The sequence below is a fragment of the Xyrauchen texanus genome, chromosome 33 (assembly GCF_025860055.1).
Source record: "Xyrauchen texanus isolate HMW12.3.18 chromosome 33, RBS_HiC_50CHRs, whole genome shotgun sequence".
NCBI lineage: Eukaryota > Metazoa > Chordata > Actinopteri > Cypriniformes > Catostomidae > Xyrauchen > Xyrauchen texanus.
In genome coordinates, this window is record NC_068308.1 from 32,034,302 (window position 1) to 32,057,745 (window position 23,444).

Sequence of the window (23,444 nt, forward strand, 5' to 3'; positions counted from 1 at the left end):
TTACTAAATGGTCTTCAGTAGCATGGGATGATTAACTTAAAAAAGTAACTGATGAATTGTTCTTTCATTTCATAATTAAATCAACTTGAAACAGTGTCTGCAATTAATTTTACTTCTGTAATGTGATATATTTCTGAGTAAAATAAAATATTTAATTAGAAAATATGAGTAGCCAGACCTGATTTTATGTATTGATTGGATCATGAAAAGGATTGTTTCAGAAGCGGAAACTAACATGCACAGATGAATCATGTACAATTAGACCAGGAATGTGTATTAAGGGGATTGTCAATTTTCCTTGTATTTAAGAATCAGATTGGATAAGCCACTCTTGAAGCCAATGTAAAATAGCCAATATACACAAACCTGTGGCCGCCAAGTATTGCACTGTTCACGGAATGTTCTTTGATCGTTATGTGGCTTGGCATCTGCAAATAGCCTATAGTAAGGCTAATAAATTATGTTAGTTTGTGGAAGAAATGTTCATTGTGATTATTGTAATTCAAAATAAAATATATTGACTATTGATGTCTTTTAGCATATTGCTGTTGCTGCTTTATTCTAAAAGCAATAAACCCAACCCAGGCAAAATTGTAAGAAATCGTACTAGTTGGCTTGTAAAAAAAAAAAAGCATATGACTTACTCCCCAAAGAGAAAACTAACCAATGAACAATGTTATTAAGATTTTTACATTTTGACCCTATTGCAAACCTAAACATGCAGTTTAATCCTTTATCCAAACCCTAAACCTACCCATGATTTTAATAGGAAAATAACTTTGTGTACACAGAAGAAGAAAACATTGGGGTTTGAAATGAGAAGAGGGAAGCGTATTAATGTAAGGTTATAGACGTAAATCAGTCATTTGCATTGCATAAATAAATATGGTAAAAGGAACCATATTTGTGCACTGCTGTTTCCTTTTTTTTAAATAAGGGGTTGGATAGGAGGCTAGCTAAAATGGCATGCCTGTATTTTATTGATTTGAAATTCTGTTTGTTGATTGGTTTGTTTGATTTTATTCTCTGTGGTAATAAAAGTTGTGCATTTTTGTACTAGACAAGTTATAAGATATCTTCCGATTTTGCCATCTCAAACAAAATCTTGTTGTCATGAGACTATGATGAATAAACCGCTTAGCTTTATGTCATGTCTCTTAACCATGGAAAAAACCCTGTAACTTACATCCATTTGAAGCTTATTGCTTTTTTTACGTGTATTTTAATTGGGTAATGTCGATGTATAAGATGAAAAGAAGTTACAAATTAGTTGCAAACAAGATCCTTTTTAGAACATGTTAAGGTTACTAGTTTTATGTTTTCAGAAGAAGAACCACAGTCTGTCATTAAAAACGTCTTGGGTTAGTTAACTGTAACCCTTGTTCCCTGATTAAAGCGGAACGAGATGCTGTGCTGATATTGCAATTTGGGAACAACTTTAGGCATGACCAGCTGTGAATATGTGTGCAACACGTCAATGAAATTGACCAGAATTTGTAGCCTCTGCTGGTGACATCATTGGATGCACCTGTAGCAGGGCTATAAATAGATGCGTCACAGGTTCATCGTCAGGTATTTTGTCTGAAAAGCAGGCCTGGGGCATCCCAGTGCATTAATGAAGTGCAGCATCTCGTTCTGCTTTTTATCAGGACCCCTTACAGTTGTGTAGTTGTGCTCACAAGAGTGCGAGAGGTCTCAGACATGAGCTTGTGATGTTGACTCAAGGACATAAGAGCCCGGAGTGGCATGAACATCCAAACTATAAAATCTTATGAATGTGTGTGGAGAGGACCAGCCTGCCGCATCACAAACATGCTGCAGAGGGGCATCTCTAGACATGGCTTTAGAGGAGGCGACCCTTCTGATAGATTGAGCACTGATACCTACTGGCAAAGCTTGACCACGCACCTCGTAGGCCAGGGCAATAGCATCCCTCACCCAATGCGACATAGTCTACTTGGTGGCGGCCGCCCCCTGTTGCGGCCCCCAAGGCAAACAAATAGTTGCCCTGACTTACGCCACTGGCTAGTGCGGTGGACATAAGTCTGAAGGGCACAGACTGGACAAAGTCTGTGAAGTCTTTTCTGCTCCGGCGTTGTAAAAGGCGGTGAGCAGAAGGCTTTGAGAGTGACCGGATGAACAGTCGAGAAAGAAACCTTAGGCAGGTAGTCAGGATGAGGGTGCAAAATTGCTTTAGCTATTCCTGGGGCAAATTTGAAGCAGGCTGGCAAGACAGACAGAGCCTGTAGATCCCCAATTCTTTTTAGAGAAGTAATTGCCATAAGGAAAACCATCTTGAGAGTCAGACGTTTATCAGACGCTGACTCTAGAGGTTCGAAGGGGTCTTAACCAGACCTTCAAGGACTATTGCTAAGTCCCATGAAGGGATCCTGGTCCTAGATGGAGGTCTCAATCGCATGGCTCCATGAACGAAGTGAGCGAGCAGAGGATGTCTCCCCAATGCCATCCCCAGCAAGTACACAGTAGGATCAACACTGATCCAAACGCATACATATTGAGGAAAGGCTGTAGTTCAGTTTTCACCTTAAACTTGAGTACAGTATGTAAATTGTTCTGTGCTTCTTTTGTATCGAATACACTCAGTTAATTGTTTGGTACCACCACTTTCTGTTCAAGCAATCAGCGTGTGTATGTAAAAAAATACTTTTTGCTGTTATGTAATTTATTATTAATATAAACAGGATTGTTACACTTAATTTACAGTATCCTTTAGTGTGGGTGTAAACAATGCCTGCCTCTATCAACATGGGTCTGTTACAAAACTTAGTGAGCTGCCTCGCTGTCTTCTGCCTACAAATGCAGCTGTCTTCTATGGCAGCATCCCAAATTAAATTGAGCCTGATAAGAGACCTATTTGCAATGCTGTACAAAGGCGGCAGCTCCACACGTAATTCAAATATCACTCCTTATGCGCAGCGCACGGGAGACTCTTCTATTTATTTTTCACTAAGCTCATCATGGTGCATTCTGAGATCGCTTACGCAGGAAAGGATACATAGGATGATACCTTAGAATTTGGCCAAAACGAGATATAGGAGGCAGCATAATTAAGATACCTACATTTTGGAAAGTGTATGAGGTCTTAATCTGCTGCTGCCAGAGGCAACTCACTAGGTTTTGGAATAGATACTATGTCTACTTTTCTTTAGACTAAAATTGTCATCAAGGACCTTGGCATGCACATGCTTCCAATGAGAAATTATCGCATTTGTTCAATAAATAGGGAGTTTTTTGGCTTTATTTTTATTTAGTTAGACTGCACAGTCTGTTGACCCCTCTCACGTACCAGGCTCTGTTGGTGCTTATCGAACCAAGCACTTCACTGTTGCACCTGATTGAGACAATGGCTATGTTCAGAATGGCATACTACCATACTAAGCATGCTATCTCTGCAATTTACACTCACTGAGCTTTTTATTCGGAACACCTGTACACCTCCTTAGTTTTCATGTGATTATCTGGATTCTAATCAGCCAATCATGTGGCAGCAGTTCAATGCATAAAATCATGCAGATATGGGTCAGGAGCTTCAGTTAATGTTCAGATAAACCATCAGATTGGGGACAAAATGTGATCTAAGTGATTCTGATTGATCTAAGTGATTGTTGGTGCCAGATGGGCTTGTATAAGTATTTATGGAACTGCTGATCTCCTGGGATTTTCACACCAACAGTCTCTAAATATAAATATAATATACTTATTTTTTATTTTTTATTTTAAGGTGCAATTTAAAATCATGTTTTTTATTAAACTGCACTATTATGACTTGGACACATTACTATATTACAGCTTTTTCTGTTAAAGCATAATTTTCTATATAGCTGCTTTGAAATTAAATGTGTTGGGAAAAGCGCTATATAACAACAAAGAAAAAAAAAATTATTGACTTGACTTGATATACTCAGAATGGTGACAAAAAAAGAAAAAACATCCAGTGAGAGGCAGTTCTACAAACAGAAGCACCTTGTTGATGAGAGAGGTCAATGGAGAATGGCCAGACTGGTTCGAGCTGACAGAAAGGCTACGGTAACTCAGATAACCACTCTGTACAAATGTAGTGAGCAGAATAGCATCTCAGAATGCACAACAGGTCGAACCTTGAGGCGGACCACATTGGGTATTTTATTAGGACCATAGTGTTCCTAATAAAGTGCTCAGTGAGTGTATATAATATACTGTGAACAGTATGATAGAATATTGATAGACTGCCTGGATAACTAACTACATTGAGCCATTGTTTATTGATACTTTTTGGTATTTAATCATACTACAGTACAAGTAGATTTGTAATAGACATTTCTATTTGATTTCAAGTTTTGTCCACCATTTATACATTGTGCTGCCTACCTTTTGGAACAGACTTTAATTTGGTATATGTCTCGTCACTGTCATGACTGCTATGTTGCTCGGAACTGCACACAAGTCTTTCACCCACTGTTGCACTTGTGCATATGGTCGTGTGTCAATAAAGTGATTTGATTTGATTGACTTTGTGTCTAGTGTGCGCCTACTGTATAATGCCCTAAAATGCTGTCTACATTGTTACTTACTAGGCAGCTCAATGCAATCAGTATCTAGAGTTTAATTTTAATCCAATGAAGGTTTTAAATATATTTGACCCTGACACTTTATTATGAAGTTTGATCTGTGACTATGGTACGCAGTTATGATACGTACTCATTGTGCTAAGGATGTTGAATGGTTGTGCTTGTAAAAAAGTACATGTGTGCGTGTCTATGAGTCTATTCAAGGTATTTGGTATCCAATGGTTCAGAAAGCATCTCCCGTTTAAATGTCGTCCTTCAAGCAAACCAGCAAACAAACAAACAAACGATTGTGTGACTGCAGGGACCCTGTAGGCCACCCTGTCTACAGAACACTCTGATTGTGTCAGTACTGGTTTACTGTGGGCCATTAGCTTTTCTCACATGTGAACTATTAAGGGAAAAACAGACTTTTGAAGCCTGCACTTGAATGACCTTACATAATATCTCTTGTAGCAATCCAAATAGACTAATGTTTTCAAATGCCACTGTTTAAATCATTTCTAAGTGTTTTAATGCAAAGTTCTAATGCCTTATCAGATCTGCTGATGAAGTGTGATTGTATTCGAATCAAGAAGTGAAATTCTAGGTTTAGCTACACTTAGGGGTTGTTCAAACCAGTGGTGATTGCTTTAAGACTATTTTGGAAGCACGGCTTCCCCTAAAATGTCATCAGAAATGGAGCAATGACAAGGTTAAAATGAACAAATAATCAGGTCTGATAAATTACATATTAATCTTTGTGCATTTCATTACCTTAGCGAAAAAAATCGCATTGTTCGTTCAAGTTGCAATCTGCTTTTTTCTACATAAATTTTTCCATATACACTGGCGGGCAAAAGTAATAATGTACATATTTTGCTCTTATGGTAAGAAATTGTTACTTTTATTCACCAAAGTGGCATTCAACTGATCACAATTTATAGTCAGGACATTAATAACGTGAATAAAGAGTTCCCATCAAAAATCCTCCACATTCAGCAATGACAGCTTTGCAGATCCTTGGCATTCTAGCTGTCATTTTGTCCAGATACTCAGGTGACATTTCACCTCACACTTCCAGTAGCACTTGCCAAAGTTGTGGCTGTCTTGTCAGTCTAGCTGATCCCACAAAAGCTCAATGGGTTAAGATCCATAACATTCTTTTCCAATGATGTGTTGTCCAATGTCTGTGTTTCTTTGCCCACTCTAATCTTTTCTTTTTGTTTTCAAAAGTGGCTTTTTCTTTGAAATTCTTCCCATAAAGGCTGCACCCCTGAGTCTTCTCTTTACTGTTGTACATGAAACTGGTGTTAAGCATGTAGAATTCAATGAAGCTGTAAGCTGAGGACATGTGAGTCATCTATTTCTCAAACTAGAGACTCTGATGTACTTAACCTCTTGTTTAGTTGTACCTTCCACATCTCTTTTTGTCCTTGTTAGAGCCATTTGTCCTTTGTCTTTGAAGACTGCACTATACAACTTTGTATGGAATCTTCAGTTTTTTGCCAATTTCAAGCCTTCATATATATATAGCCTTCATTCCTCAAAACAATGATTGACTGACAAATTTCTACAGAAAGCTGTTTCTTTTTTTGCCATTTTTACCAAATATTGGCCTTAATACATGCCAGTCTATTGCATACTGTGGCAACATAAAACATCAAACACAAAGACATTGTTAAGCTTAATTTAATGAACCAAATAGCTTTCAGCTGTGTTTTTTATAATTGCAAGTGATTTTCAAGAACAAAATTAGCATTTTATCATGATTGCTCAAGGATGAGGTGTTGAAGTGATGGCTGCTGGAAATGGGGTCTATCTAGATTTGATAAAAAAAATAATTCAAATAGTAATGGGGCTGGTTTTTACATCAGTAATGTCCAGAATATACTTTGTGATCAGTTGAATGCCACATTGGTGTATTAAAGTACCAATTTCCTTCCAAACCAGCTAAATCTGTACATTATTCCAAACGTTTTGCCGCCAGTGTAAGTCAGTGGACCCATGGCCCATAGAGCGCTTTTGAAGCCATGCTTCAATGGGAGTCTTTGGCAGGTAGCTGTACCATTTAAATCAATGCACAAAAGATTGATATCCATTGGGAGTCATGCGAAGCCATGCGAGGAGCAGACATGTAAATGGCGAGCTCTGCGCACTTTGATAGTTTTTTATTATTTTCATGTTATAATCCATTGAGATTCGATACACCCAGCATGGTGTAAGGAAGTCAAAAAATTTGGTCTCTGGAGACATTAAAAGACACTTCCGTGCTCAAGCTGAAACCTCTGCTGGACCTGCGGTCTAGGGACACTGTTTGAACGGTGCAGCCATTCAATGTCAACTGTTCAACATGTCTGTGATGCTGACGAAGATTGTTGCTGACTTGGAGGATCTCACTGTAATACGTTGATTGATTACGGCGATGGAAACAAAATTCTCTGAGTTGGTCACAAGAGTGGCAGATGTTGAGAAATGGATCGATTATCTGGAGTCATCGGAAAATGAATTATCCACTAATCCGCTCGTGACCAAAATTGATGTGAAAAATATTTTGGAATAACTGCAGATTTGGAAAATAGGAGCCAACAAAATAACATTGTTGAAATTCCTGAGCATGAAGAAGGCAGAGATATGGTGAAATTCCTAGATGAGATCTTCCAAGTCTGCTCGATATAACAGGCCATAAACTGGAATTCAAGCAAACTCACAGAGTCCTGGCTCTCATGTAGCTCCAGAGTAGATGAATCCGCTGTACTTACTCTGGCTGTCTGAGGAAGCTGGGTGGCATTTTTTTTCCTGTTTGTGTTGGTTCCATCTAGCGGCTGGATTTTATTTTGTGGACTAACACTCCAGAGTGGGTTATTTTTCTCCACGTCGAATGTGAATGGGTTGGGGCACCCCATAAAAAGGAGGAAGGTTATTTATTTTTTTAAGCATAAGAAATGTGATATATATTGTTTCTTAAAGAAACATCTTTCCTTGCAGGAAGATGAAAAATTTGGGAAGATATAGGGTGGGCAAGTTTTCTTTAGTGCTGGTTCACGTAAGAGCAGGGGAGTCATTATATTGATAAATTAACATCTACAATTCAAATCTCTCAAACAGATTAAAGATACATTAGGGAGAACTTGGAAAAGGAGTTAATAATTCTGTTCCAAGGTTTTACATAGATTTTATTGGACCTTCTCTAGATTATATAGGTTAGGACTTAAAGACACACCCACCTGCTGGCAATGCCAATCAGAAGTTGGAGACACAATTCATGTCTTAGTTGGGGGTAATGGGGGGGGGTGTTAATTATTGATTCTGTTTGTAAATGTTTTTGCTTTTATTTGTTAATATATGAATTAATACAAAAATTAAAAAAAATTAAAATAAGATTGATATCCATTAGACAAGAGGCTTTAAACAATTCATTCTGGGTCTGACGCAGACACAATGCTTCTATGGGAGCTACAGAGCCTAGCACTCTCAGAGAGACAGGTACAATTTCTCAGTAAACTATATCAGTGTTGTCTATCAGTAGAAACTATTTATGCCTGGTATTAAAAAACTAAATTGAAACAAAGAAAAGAAAACATGTATAGTAACTTTAAGCATTTATTCATTAAAGGAATAGTTCACCCAAAAATTTAAATTTATTTCATTCTTCTGCTTAACACAAACAAGGATTTTTAAGAAGAATTTCTCAGCTCTGTTGGTCCTTACAATACAAGTGAAGGGGTACCAAAATACTGATGCTCCAAAAGGATAAAAGTAATCCATATGACTCACGTGGTTAAATCTATATCTTCAGAAAGTATTTGATAGGTGTAGGTGAGAAAACATATTAATATTTAAGTCATTGTTTACTACCAATCTCCACTTTTACTTTCACATTCTTCTTCTTTTGTTTTTTGGCATTTTGCATTATTTGTGCATATTGCCAGTAGGTGGCCATATTAATTTATAGTAAAAAAGGACATAAATATTGATCTGTTTCTCAGCCACACGTATTATATTTTCTGAAGACATAGATTTAACCACTGGAGTCTTGTGGATTACTTTTATACTGCCTTTTTGTGCTTTATGGAGCTTCAAATTTGTGGCACCCATTCGCTTGCATTGTGAGGACCTACAGACCTTCGTTGGTTTTCAGCAGAATTAATGTCCTTCACAGAATTAAAGTCCTTAACATATGGGATGGCATGTGGATGAGTAAATGATAAGAGAATTTTCATTTTTGTGTAAACTACATTTTACATTTACTATTACTTCAATATTTTGCATGAATGAAAAGCATTCTAACGGTTGTGTACACACCCACTGTGAATATGGCTGCAGGTTTGTCTGGGCCCTCCCTTGCCGTTCGGAGGCTCACATTTTTTTCCCAGTTTCATAAGTGTTCTCATGTCAGTGCCGTAAGGCAGTGAACTGATGCTAATCTGATGGAGCACGTCAAGGGGAAATAGCCACTTTTCCCTGGACCTTCTTCACCTTACCTCAGCCCTGCCCCTGGAGACCTGACCGCTTGGCTCCACGTGCATGTTTCCATCGCAGATCTGCTTTTTCCATGTTATATTTCACATAAAGTCCTTTTTATTCTACTACTTCTTTGTTCTAACTTTCCTTCTGTCTCAATCCTTCGCTTAAATCCATGATTATATTTCCTGGTGACTGATTAACAGTAAATGGCTTCAGGACAACAGGAGGCTGAAAGGTCTGTTAGCCTTTATAAAGTCTTCATAAAGATGTCACCAGCCTGTCAAACAGTTTTTTAGATTGTTATCCAAGAAAACCTCATGAACACGGTCACACATTGACCTGTTGTCATCACGAGAGCTTGTAAGTTTGTTTTTGACTTGGGGTTTGATTAAGGATACTATTTTTAATGCCTCTGTTTTATCCATCGCCATGGTTATTTTAGCTCCATCAAACGGTCTATTCACTTTTCATAGAAAATAAACATTTCTGTCTGCTGTTTGTTGTTTTATTTGTGTAAATTGAACGTTTCGCCCTTTGCTAGACCCTTAAATTTGGTAAATTGTTATTTTAGCAATTTCACATTTGGAAATAGTCAGATGTAAATGATTGTTCCCGAGTGCGCTAAAAATACCATTTATTTTTATTGTCTGGGAGGTGGAGAGCATTTATTAGCTTGCTTTGGATACCTAACAGAACTTTAGTTATCTTGCAGTTTGACACATTTTTTCAGAATGCATGGTACAACATCATGGTAGACTTCAGCATAATTATTTTAACATGTCATGTTTCTTCTTTAAAGGGTAACTAAACCCTAAACCAACTTTTTTTAGTTAATGATCTGTAAGAATGGGGCTTTATTAGTACTGGTCATTGATTCAAGTAATTTTTTTGACATTTGTGTATAAAGTGTTTTAATTCTACAATATATGGTGTAAAAACGTCTGAGTGCTGCCCTCTTCAGGTTGAACGGTGGCTACTGCAGTTGAATTTTCCTATTGGCTGTTTGCGGTACTTCGTGACGTAAGCGGTGACAGCTGACGTAAGCAGGTTCCAGCTCACCACGCTCTTGGTACGAGCTACCACGCCCATGGCAGTATAAAAACCATCTCGCTTTAGTCAAAACCACTGTAGCGAGTCAGGAGTTGGAATTGCGAGTATTGAAAACGATCAGGATAGAGTATTTTAGCATCTATTTAGCATAGCATTTATATAGTTATTTAGATTATTTTGTGTAGCCTAGGTAGTCAATTAGCATATTTGTTAGTGTAGTATTGTTAGAAGCATAGTTAGTTAGTAGCATAGTATTAAGGCCAGTTAGGATAGCTTCAAGTTAGCGTAGATTATCTGTATTTAGTACAGTGGTCAGGATGGTACGTAGGTGTAGTGTTTCTGGTTGCAACAGCACTGCTGGACTGTATAGCTTTCCAGCAGACTTGGAAATTAGGCGCCAGGGGTTGCACGTCCTTGTTCTGGAAGTTCGAGTTCCCGCCTAGAGCTGGAGGAGTGTGCAAACTGCATTTTACGCGGGATTGCTTCTCCAACGCAATGGAGGTGGAAATGGGCTTCTCCAAACAGCTCGCGCTGAAAAGCGACGCAGTGCCAAACGCTGCTCCTCCTGCATGGACTCCACCACCTCAGCGGCGTCTTGAGGTGAGTGATCATATATATTTGAATCACAATTTATGGTTAGGCTAAAGTTAATCCTCTGGGGTCGACAAACGCTGCGTCATGCGCGCGGAGTGTTAAACGTATTTCACCCTTATACATTGTATTACGGTATTGACTACCTGTATAGTTTTATTTGGAGGTATACGGTTTTGTACATGATGACGTTACGCTTTACATCATATTCTTCTAAGTTGAGAGAACAGCTAACTGATGTTATGTTCAAGTGAAGCTTGCTAAATAAAAATCCTGCTAAAAGGATAAACATCACTGAACAGCGTTTCGTTTGTTTTTCCTGCAAGCGAGTGAAGGTGAATGCGCACTCGGATGCTCAACAAGGAGTTAAAACCGCAGTTTGATATGGCTCCGGCCCTGTGTCCACAGACAATTCACCCTCCTCCACTTCAGGTGAAGGTGGGGGAGAAAGGTCCTCGACTTCAAAAGACCGCTCCGTGGCAAAGCTACTTGCGTCACTCCAGTCACTCTCCATTTTAGAGTCTGACAGCAGCTGTCAATTAATCTGTCACTACGGGTCTCAGGTTCACGCCCCCCCTCCCCCCGCTCAGCCCCGCCCTCGGTTCTTCCCCTCTATCCCCGCTGGGGTCTGCACACTTTTCGAGCATTTTTCAAATATTGCTAGTGGGTGGAGTCAGACTCTGAGCAGGGGTTTAGTTACCCTTTAAGAAACATGAGAAAGGATTTTTTCATTATCCAGATAAATGTATACAATGCCAATAGCTGAGACACTTTTTGGAAGTCAATTTCTCAATAGGCACATTCCTTAATGCATTGGCTACCAAATTATTACCATGCATGTCCACCATTATTGCACTGGTGAAAAGAAAGAGTTCATTTTACACATTAGTGGGGCATGATGTCACGCTATACCTACCCTATTATAGGTTTTTTAACTAAATGTAAACCGTAAAGCATCTATGAAACAACAAAAAATCTATTCACAAAACAGCAAAGATGTTGAAAGTAACAATCAAAAATAACAAACCATTTATTTTGGCCAACAGAAATAATTATATAAAATTATAACATATAAAACACATGACAACTTGCCCCAATATTTCAAGTGATTGCTTGAGAACTACACGTTTAATATAAAGTATGCACAAATAATCTATATCCGTTTGAATTAAGTCATCATTTTTATTTATATAGTGCTTTTCACAACACACATTGTTTCATTGCTGTTTTACAGAAAATCATGCATTAACAGAAACTGTATTATCTGTAAATCTTAGAGTCATAATTGTGCAGTTTTATTAAATATGATTGTAAATTGTGTATAAATATAAATAATTAAATAATAATTGTATTTAGAACCTCAAGCCGAAGGTGACTGTGGCAAGGAACACAAAACTCTATAAGATGTTGTTTAATGGAGAAAAATTACCTTGGGAGATACCAGGCTCACTGTGGGGGCCAGTTCCCCTCTGGCTAAACAGCATGAATATAATTCCAATATGAGTTATTTGTGTGCAGTGCATGTCATGCTTTAAAGTAAAATAAGTAAGTGTTAAAGGTCAGTGTTTAAACAAAGATTTTGTATGAAATGTAAGATTAATGACTAATGTCTTTTAAGTCTATCCTGGATTAACTGCAGAAGGTCATTTCAGTGAGGTCTATCCTAAGTCCAAGGTTCAGGCAGTGGCATATGAAGTATTCCATGTCTTATGGTTGGAGTTGGCATCAGTTCATCCCCTAAAGCCCATCATAATGGACTGAAGTGATGTCTGGCTGGCACCGGCTGCATTTAGTCATCATCATAATTGAAAACGTTGTGCGTAGTTAACAAAATAAAACAAATAAAAATCCTCCCAGTAATGCATTCCTATAATTTAGTCTTGAGGTCATGAACGCATTAATTAGTTTTTCAGCATCAGCAACAGAGAGCATGTGTCAAAACTTAGAAATATTTAAGAGGTGGAAAACTGCTGTTATATAAACATTGGTAATGTGATTTTCAAAGGACAGATTGGTATCAAATATAAGACCTAAATTCTTCAATGTAGAAGACAATGTAACATTGCATCCATCGAGAATCAAATAATATTTTAGCAGCTTATGGCCTTCCAATCATTGATTTAATTGATTCAGTCTGCTAATTAGGTGAATTGTGAAATGTTGTCGGGTTTCGAAGCAATATAAAGTTATCATTGGCATAATGATAATATCTCCCAGGGGAAGCATTTATACAGAGAAAAGCAGAGGCCCTAAAACTGATCCCTGTTGCACTCCATACTTAACTTTTGTTTGATTTGACAATTGCTCGTTCACGCAGACAAAGTGGTAGCAGTCTGATAAATAGGACTTAAACCATACTAATGCAAGTCTACAAATGCCAACATAATTCTTAAGCCTATTCAAGAGAATATTGTGATCTCTGGCATCGAAGGCAGCACTAAGATCTAAAAGCACTTGAAGAGAAATGCAGCTGCGATTAGACAATAAGAGCAAGTCATTTGCAACTCTGATAAGTGCAGTCTCTGAACTGTGATGGGGCCTAAATCCTGACTGAAATTGTCCCTTTATACTATTTCTCTGTAGAAATGAACATAGTTGGGAGGACCCTACCTTTTTTAGTATTTTCAACATAAACGGGGGATTTGAAATCGGTCTATAATTAGCCAATTCTCCAGGATCAATCTGTGGCTTCTTAATAAGTGGTTTGATGCTGGTTTTAAACTGCCATTTTAAAGTTGAATAAGGATAGCAAGGAGTTAATCATATTAAGAAGAGGTTCTGAGATTACAGGGAATATTCAAGTATTGCATCTTCTTTTTCTACACGAATATGTCCATAGATGTCAGTTGTCGCATGACACGTAGAGCGCTTCTGAAGATGTGCTTCAATGGGAGTCTATGAAAGATACCTGTATCATTAGATTTCAGAAAGAAAAGATCGATGTTCATTGGACAAAAGTATCTAAACATGCCATTTTGAGTCCAGAAGTCATACTTCTCTGGAAGTCTAAAGGAGCTTTATGAGTGCTATTTGCAATATATCTGCATTTAATTTTTTAAAAACTTTTAATCAATCTTATTGGCTCTTAAATGGCCAATTATTTAACATTAAAATGGGGAGTTACATAAAAGCATATGAAATTGAATTTTACAAAATGCCCTGTAATTTTTAATGACCACAGAGTGTCAGTGTCTCATCCGAAGGACAGTGCCTTTTACATTGTAGTGTCTCCATCACTATACTGGGGTGTTTGGACCCACACAGACCACTTGCTGGCCTCTGTAACACCTCTTCCAGCAGCAACCTCCGTTTTCTCCAGGAGGTTTCCCATCCAGGCCTTGACCAGACAGGTTAACGAGTCTAGAGCTACAGAGTGATATGTCTGCTCAACATAACTGGATGTAAAAGCACCACTGTCAAGCACAGTGTTTGTTGGCTTGGAGATGCATGCATATTTATTTCAGATTTTGTAATCTGATATGTTGTGTATTTTATGCAAACAAAATTTGAGCTTACTTATTTTCATAAAGAAGTTTCACTGTTTGGGTAGTAGTTTGAGCAGCTTTGGGAGCAAAATTGCAGACACCAAAAGCAACAGTCAGCACTTTCACAGTTTTGAAAAGCACCAGCTACCACTGTCCCCTACATTACTTCTTATTTCTCACATGTGTTTTATAGTTTGATAGTTTTGTACAAACATTTACACCTATACATAATGTTACCTATACAAGTGTAATTCTACCTGGCCCTTGCTCAAATGCTCCAACCTGACAGTCAAAAGTCTGTGTGAGCCAGTCCAAACCAGCAAACAAACGCAATACACTCTTAAGCATGCTGCTTACTGTGTAACTGCTTACTGCTGGCCGCTGTTGTCTGCAGTTTATATAGTTGTCTTCAGTTTATATAGTCCCATTTCAGGGCAAGACCAAATGTACGGCCCACTTGCCTGGGTCCAATGTGAGAAAGTTTCAGGCCAGTTGATGGAACTGTCGCTTGCACTTTCGGGCCAGAATGCCTTGTCGCTGAATCTTGATTTCACTTATTTTGTAAATGTGTTTTTATGCCATAAAAAATTTGGATTTCTGTCATGTGAACTTGGTTGTTGCGAATTCAGCTAATTTAAATTTAAATAATTTATCTTTTTTTTTTTCAAGTATCTATTTCTACATGATCTAACCCATAAAAATATTTTCATTGGTGTATCCTAATTTGGCAGCTAAATTTAGTCAGATTAAATTACATTTTTGATTAAATGTAATAATTAAAAAAATAAAACAAGTTCATGTTGATGTTACCACATGAAGCACATTTTTATGTCAACTCTCAACTTTTTTTTACAGTGAACATACTATGAACTACTGGGCTGACCAGGCCTGCAGAAGAAAAATACTTACAGTGGAGCCCTGCATTTATCATGATTATCTAAAATGTTTTTTCTCTATAAATGACAAATGTATAAAAAAAAATTGACTCACTCATTAAATGAATCATCGTAAACAATAATTAAAGCAGATGACCAACCTCTAATATCATGTTTTGTTTGTTTATACTGTATTATTCCATTTTATTGTGGCTGTAATTTTCTTTGAGAACTTTAGGAAATAAGGTAGTTTGCTGTTTTGCACAAGTGTAAGTTAACTTGATGTAACAGTTTCATGCCCTCTCTTACTAACAAAACACACTACTGTGTCCTCAAATTTTCAAGACTTTAGGACCAAATGCTGAGAGAGAGAGAGAGAGAGAGAGAGAGAGAGAGAGAGAGAGAGAGAGAGAGATAGATAGAGAAAGAGAGAGATATGAAAGTGTTGCCCTCAAAATATGGCATGAAAAAGACTACAACAGCAGCGTTCCTGAATCCTCTTTAAAGTGTCCATACACATTAGTTTTTTTAGCAATAATGTGTAAGATGGACCTACCATGAGCTCTAATGTTGTTAAACAATGATATAGTATATGCTTCTGTACAAGTCTTTCCATCCATCCATCCATCCATCTTCAACCGCTTATCCGAAGTCAGGTCGCAGGGGAAGCTGCTCCAGCAGGGGGACCCAAACTTCCCTATCCCGAGCCACATTAACCAGCTCTGATGTTCCCAGGCCAGTGTGGAGATGTAATCTCTTCACCTAATCCTGGGTCTTCCCCGAGGCCTTCTCAAAGCTGGACGTGCCTGAAACACCTCCCTAGGGAGGCGGCTAGGGGGCATCCTTACCAGATGCCCAAACCACATCAACTGACTCCTTTCGATGCAAAGGAGCACCGGTTCTACTCCGAGCTCCTCACGGATGACTGAGCTCCTCACCCTATCTCTAAGGGAGAAGCCTGCCACCCTTCTGAGGAAGCCCATTTTGGCCACTTGTACTCGCGACCTAGTTTTTTGGTCATGACCTAGCCTTCATGACCATAGGTGAGGGTAGGAACAGACTTCCGGCTCAGCTCTCTTTTCGTGACAACGGTGCGATAGAACGAGTGCAATACCGCCCCCGCTGCCCCGATTCTCCGGCCAACCTCCCGCTCCATCGTCCCCTCACTCGTGAACAAGACCCTGAGGTACTTGAACTCCTTCACTTGGGGCAATACCTCCTTCCCTCCTTCACACAAGTCTTTGTGGTTATATATAAATCAAAAGACAAAACCCCAGGCCGATTTGATTCAATTTATGTAATTTGTAATGTTTTGCTGTATAATTGATTAATTCACTCCCTCATAAGTAGACTTATTCTGTCTTTTTGTATGATTTTCAAATACATTTTTACTTATGTGTATACTGTACTATAGTGCTTTGCAAGAAAGTCATATAAAATCTTTTAGTCTGTCAGTATCTTTGTATATTTGTCACTTTCTCTATTCTCTCTTATTCAAACACACACCACTCTCACAAACCCACGTTCTCTCTGTTGCACATAGCTTTGGAAAATCTGCTGGAGTTTGTTTTCAGATAGAAGCAGAGGAGAAGAAGACTCATGTAAATGTTTCCAGCAACTGAGCCTTTTCACGCTTTCCACTGACTTAGCGGTTGACTCAAAACTTTCATTATAACACAATAGCTCATTCAGCTCCAACAGATAATGTTGCATGCATTTTTTTATTAGCTGGTTTATCACAGAAAAAAAACAACTGTATCCCTGTATAAAAATTCTTATGAATTGGAGCACAAAAAAGCTGTTTACAAAGGACCATTCAAACCTAATGGTCTAATGGTTTTTTCCTCCTTTAAAAAAAAAACATTTTGTATATAAACATGCACTAAACGGACATCCTCGGTGCTGGCTTTGTGCTAGACTTGCTTTGATATCACATTTAGGTATAGTTATCACTGAATTCCAAATTTAGTGAAGTCAAGTCACACATGATCATGAGTATTTTCATCAACAATATGTTTTAATTAAAAAAAAATATTTTTTTAAATTATTTTTAGTTATTATTTTTGACAAGATTAACACTGCAGAGGACAACATTACAAGATGAGTCTTTAGCATGTAATCACCAGAGGAAATTAAAGAGATGCCATAGAAAGACCTGGAGAATGGAATTGATTACAGCTGGACAGGAATTGTAAAGATGGCATGATGTTGAGTTTGTTGGATAGAAAGTCATAACAGCCAGCACTTTAGTGCAATGTTTCGTAGATTGGATGTAATAAATGCCAATGGGAAAATTCTCTACTCGGCTTACGCCATTCAGAGAAGCTATAAATATGCACTTACTTTCCCTCTCTCTCTCTCCCTCTTTCCCTCTCTCTTTATTATTAGAGCCTATAAAGAAAGAGATGAGAGGAGATTTATGATCTCTGGCTAACCTTCCAACTCCAGCACTCCAGAGAGAAAGAGAGAGAGTGTGAACAGTGAGTTCCTTTTTTATGTCATTTGTGTTCAGTGGGCTAGCTGTGAAGTCTGGGCGTCTGGGTCCATGCGAATCTGTCATAGGATGAACTGGGATATTCAGTGGACAGGAGTCAAGACTGACTGACTGACTGACACACACACACACACACACACACACACATGTTGTGTTTCCATGTTTTATGGGGACTTTCCATAGACATAATGGTTTTTATACTGTACAAACTTTATATTCTATCCCCTAAACCTAACCCTACCCCTAAACCTAACCCTCACAGAAAACTTTCTGCATTTTTAAATTTTCAAAAAACATAATTTAGTATGATTTATAAGCTGTTTTCCTCATGGGGACCGACAAAATGTCCCCACAAGGTTAAAAATTTCGGGTTTTACTATCCTTATGGGGACATTTGGTCCCCACAAAGTGATAAATACACGCTCACACACACACACATGTTTGGGAGTTTGAATATGGAGGAAAACAGCTGTTTAGGATAAACAAGAGCTCAGCCAAGACTCACCACACTGTCTGGCAGAGTCCTCCCCATCTCCTTCTTCTCATCATTTTAATTTTCAATTACACTCTACCACAGTCCATCATTTTCCTGTTTTCTCTGTCTGTTGCACGGGCCAATTAAAATCCCTGTTCTCTTGCTAGTGCTGTTTACCCTGATTTCCATGGGAAAATTTGACTTGAATCTAAAATGCTAAAGAGAATATCTTTTTTTGTTTTTTATTTTGAGATGTGATCAATCTCTCCTTTATAGCCTTTTTACATGTTGCCCAATCTTAGCAATGTGAATGTGTCAATATGAAATTACTCTTTTTCAGCTGATGTCACAAAACCCACTTATTTTTTAAACTCTCTCCTTCAACCACCTGGCCTCCTCCATTCTGGTATGTTGCGCAGCTTAGCCCATTCAAAGTGTTCCTGAAATGTCCCACCTGTTTCACTGAAAATCGATCAGATTATGGAAGTAAAATTTGTTGTGAAGGTGTTTTTATGTAAAATTTAAAACTTGACATTAGATGAAGTAACATCCTTACAGGCTAAAGTGAGTGGAGAAAATATCTGAGGAGAGAAAAAGAGCGGGCTATTTCTGATTGGTTTCCACCAAATACTCCCGATCTCTGTCTTGTAAGGTCAAAGGTGATTACTTCAGAGCACTCTCAGAAAGAAGGCCTCTGGCAGTGTAGCACACACTGCAACAAACAATACCATACAAACACACACTGGCCAACAGTGACGTGGGTCCCTACAGCTGGGTCTCCAGCACAGAGTCGTACACACTGCTCCACCTGTGACAATAAACACTGTGATTACCTCCTAGAGCCATTTCATATACTGGAGAGATCATCACAAGGACAGGGTAACCATTCTACTGTATCTGTCTCTCTCTCGCCACATCTCTCTGACCCATTCCCACTGAACAGAGCAGCCTCAAGGGAGGTACACTGGCTCAAATCCCACAGCATTTTCCATCACTGAGACCAGGAGGTGAGCACCTGTAATGCGATTACAACAGCGGACAACATTTGTGCAATTCCAATTGTTTACATTTTTTAAGAACAATATGGCTTGTGCAGAGTAGACTTTCTCTTTAAGTGAATTGTCTATACCAGGGGCGGTCCTAGGATCAGACCTCTGTAGATTCATATGGGTCATCCTTTGCTGAAATATAGAAATACACTGATAAGCCAAAACATTATGACCACTCAGGTGAAGTGAATAACATTGATCATCTTTTGACAAGGCCACATGTCAAGGCCTGTGTAGATTAGATGGTAAGCAAACAATCAGTTTTCGTAGTCAAAATGTTGAATGCAGGAGAAATGGGCAGGAGTAAAGATCTGAGTGACTTTGACAAGGGCTAAATTGTTATGGCCAAAGTATTGGGACAGAGCATCTCTGAAATGGCAAGGCTTGTGGGGTGCTCCCGGTCAGCATTGGTGAGTACCTACTGACAGTGGTCCGAAGAGGGACAACCCACAAACCGGCAATAGGGTGTTGGCCACCCAATTTTATAGTTTTATTAATGGTTACCGAAGGAATGTGTCACAATGCACAGTGCATTGCACCCTGCTGCATATGAGGCTGCGTAGCATCAGACCGGTCAGAGTGCCCATGATGACACCTGTCCACGTTGAAAGCTTTACAATGGGCATGAGAGTGTCAGAACTGGACATTGGAGCAGTGGAAAAAGGTAATCTGGTCCGATGAGTCCCGTTTTCATTTACATTACATGGATGGCCATGTATGTGTGCGCCGTTTACCTGGGGAAGTGATGGCACTAGGATGCATTGTGGGAAGATGACAAGCCGGTGGAGGGAGTGTGATGCTCTGGGCAATGCTCTGCTGAGAAACCCTGGGTCAATTTGACACGTGCCACCTACCTAAACACCGTTGCATACCAGGTACACCCCTTCATGACAATTGTATTCCCTGATGGCAGGGCTCGAGCATTTAAAATGGCAGATGACATTGTAGAGAACCTACATTTTTCAAACTCGTTCTACAGTTTTTATCCAATCATCCTTAATAAATTTGATAAAGTAATCTTCATGATACTCCAAACCACTGGTTTCATGTAACACATAGACAAAATAAATGGCATAGATGCCAATCAAGAAGTTGGGCTGTATTTCGCAAATACTTTGGCATATTAAAATGTTAAATAATATTTGACATTTGGACTGTGCCCTGAGAGTTCCATATGAGTTGGTGACCTACATCAGCTGTAAGGTTAAATCTGCTCACAACCTTTGAAATATTTTCCATAAACAAAATCATATTCATGCTATCTTTAGAATTCTCATGCTGCGTTCACACCGGACGCGAATAGCGCATCAGGCGCGAGTGATTTCAATGTTAAGTCAATGCAAAGACGCGTTACGCGCAGGGATGTAGCGTTTACCCACCTCCAAAGTGGGTTTATCCACCTCTAAATTGCGTTTATCCACCTCTAAATAGATAGTTCCTAAGCCATTTTAAATTAAGCTTATGTTGTTTTAGTTTCATATTGTTCATTATTAGTTTCGTAGGTTGTTAAACCTAAGATGAAGTCTTTCATAATGCGCTGCTGCCAGTGTTTCCCATGCGCGTGCATCGATATTGACTACTACCAGCTATATACAGCGTGCTGACCTCAAAAATCCAGCTGTATTCTAACAATAACTTAGCTCTCCTTATTAGCTAGGCTTCTTGCATGCTGGCTAATAAGTAATAACTGACAGTGCTGTGTTGGACAGATTTATGCAGCGGTGTTCCATGACGGAGAGAGAGCGCGAGAGATACGGGTGTGAGAGAGAGAGAGAGAGAGAGAGAGAGAGAGAGAGAGAGAGAGAGGGACGAGCGAGAGGTAGCCTAGTGCTGAGCGAATGCGCTACGGCTCTCTGCAATCAAATACGATTTTAAATAGGCTTAGTAAAAAATAACAAATAAATCGAAAATCAATGTGTGGCGGTCAGCGTTGATATTGTGGCGGGCCGCCACAAATAAATGAACGTATGGGAAACAATGGCTGCATTACTGTCAGTGTTGACCAATCAGCAGGAAGCAGCAGACTGCATCAAGATTCATCCGTCACTCACTAGCCCAAACGTCTCATGTAAAAATGGATATCCGGCAATTTTTTAAGCGCCGTCAAAACAGCAGTCCTCCACCTCCTGAGGCCAGCAAATGGCCCCGGCTACAATCCCAAAGTGAGTGAGCTCGGAAAACAGTACTAATCTTCATGTTTTTGAGGTTAATTTGGTTAGATTAATAGATAATTAGATTCATGTCACTGACTCAACAAGTCACCTCTACCTTTTCCCATTAGGCCTACATATAGACCAAACAACTAATTGATTAATCGAGAAAATATTCAATAGATTAATCGACTATGAAAATAATCCCAAATCCCTAATCATTATGTACAAGTGCATTGCATTGGAAGCCCTGGATATAAGCCTCCCTCTCTATCTCTCTTAAATATTTTTGTTCTCTCTGTTTTGTCATTTAGTAAACTTTATAGATTTCAACCATATTATTCCTTCTTGGGTCTCTTTAACAAGAATTTAGATTAATGTATGAATTGAATAGTGATTGTGTGACCTATGATGAGGGAACAACCAGTGATACCCTTGGTAGTACCATCAAATGATAGCCTATAGCGATGTCATCAGGATACACATACACCGGTAGGCAGTGGCCCACCTTACCGGGTGACCACATCGTGGTCCACCAGAATTTATAGTTTACCCACCTATTTAAATACAAATTAATCTTTAATATTTGTCCACTTCTTTAAGATAGAAATGCTACAGTCACTGTAATTTCTTGAACAAGAACATGTGGACATCAAAACATGCAAACTCAGAGCGAGGGTTTACAGTTTTATTGAAATTGCGGGACAACAGGTCATCAAACTGGGCGCGGGACAAGCGGAAGTACCGCTGAAAGCGGCCGTCATCCAGGCGCAGCTCCTGGAGCAAATGATGAAATTCGCCGAACTGGGAACGCCTCCGGAGGGTCTGGTGGACCCAAGTACGGCGACGACGACCCATACGCCGCTGTTCTGCTCTCCAGAGCAAATACAGAGTGGTGACTCTCTCCACGAATGCTCGATCAACATCAGCCATCTTGTAAAAAGATGGCCGTCAACGGGTGGGTTTCACCTCCGGAGTTTCATCGGATTTCGCCTCCGACGCGCGTCACGCGCGTAAATTTCGCTTCAAACTTTTGTTTTTTACGCGCGTCAATTTCACTCTTGACGCACGCGCGAATGGATTCAAAGTGGTCATGCGTATAACTAGACACGGTAGGCGCGAATTTGACGCGCTATTCGCGTCCGGTGTGAACGCAGCATTAGATTTTCTTTTTATTTTCCATGAGACAAAATGGCGTCTTCTGGATTTCAGCTGAAATTGGCTTCCCAAAGATCAAAACGAAATGCACACAGAGTGATAATCCCAAGCAAGCAAAATTCTACCCATCACAGGCATCACCAAATGCCCTTTGAACTCCATAACCTTCATTCACCTTTGCTCTAGATTCCATCTCAACCCTTAAAACTCATACTGACTCAATTTTTGAGCATCTCATCTGACTTGCCCTCTTAGATCAGGAGATCTTTACTGTGCTCCAGGCCTTCAAACTGCAACCAGGCTCCCAAATGCTGTCAGTCAGTGCACAGTAGCCCAGAACCACATGTTTGTGTAAATCAACAGACAGCCAGTGGAATGATGCGTCTGGAGTTAAGCATCTCAGATGTACAAGTGGTTCCAGCTCCGGTGGAAACTTTGTGTAATAGCTTTACTGGCATATATTTTCTTGTTTAAATCACGACATGTAGTCTATCTTGCCCAGTCCAAACAACTATATCCCTAAGCCATTCGTCCATATTATATTGATTGATGGGCTGGCTTTTTACTCCCTATAAAACGATTGTTAAATCTATTGGGTTTGCAGCAGGATAGATTTAACATTTAGAATTATTTTTAGCTATTTTGGATGATTTAGTCCGTTCACTTGGGGTTGCAGGTTGCATTGGCTACATAAAAATAATTAGCAGGGGAGTATTGGTTTAATTTCCTTCCGTTACGTTGCCCCCCTGTCCTGCTATCCTTTTGTGGAAGAGTGTTAGAGAAGGCTTTGTAGATTTGGGGTGCTAAAGAGCCACACACACGGTTTTCCTAAGCTGTAAATTTTATGGATAATTTCTGATGTGGTAAGAGATTTACATCCTCCCAACTAAGACCAGCATCTGCAGGTAATTATTTTTACACTCACACTTTTCTCAGTTGTTCCCACTCATTCTCTTGACACACACACAATTTCTTTCAAATTCCCACATATTTTTACACTTTGTCACTCCTTGTTCTGTCTTCACTCACTTTCAGATCTTTCGTCTATCTTTAATTTGATACCCTAAACAGTTAGATCTCCAGAAAGAAATTTAGAAAAGCAATTC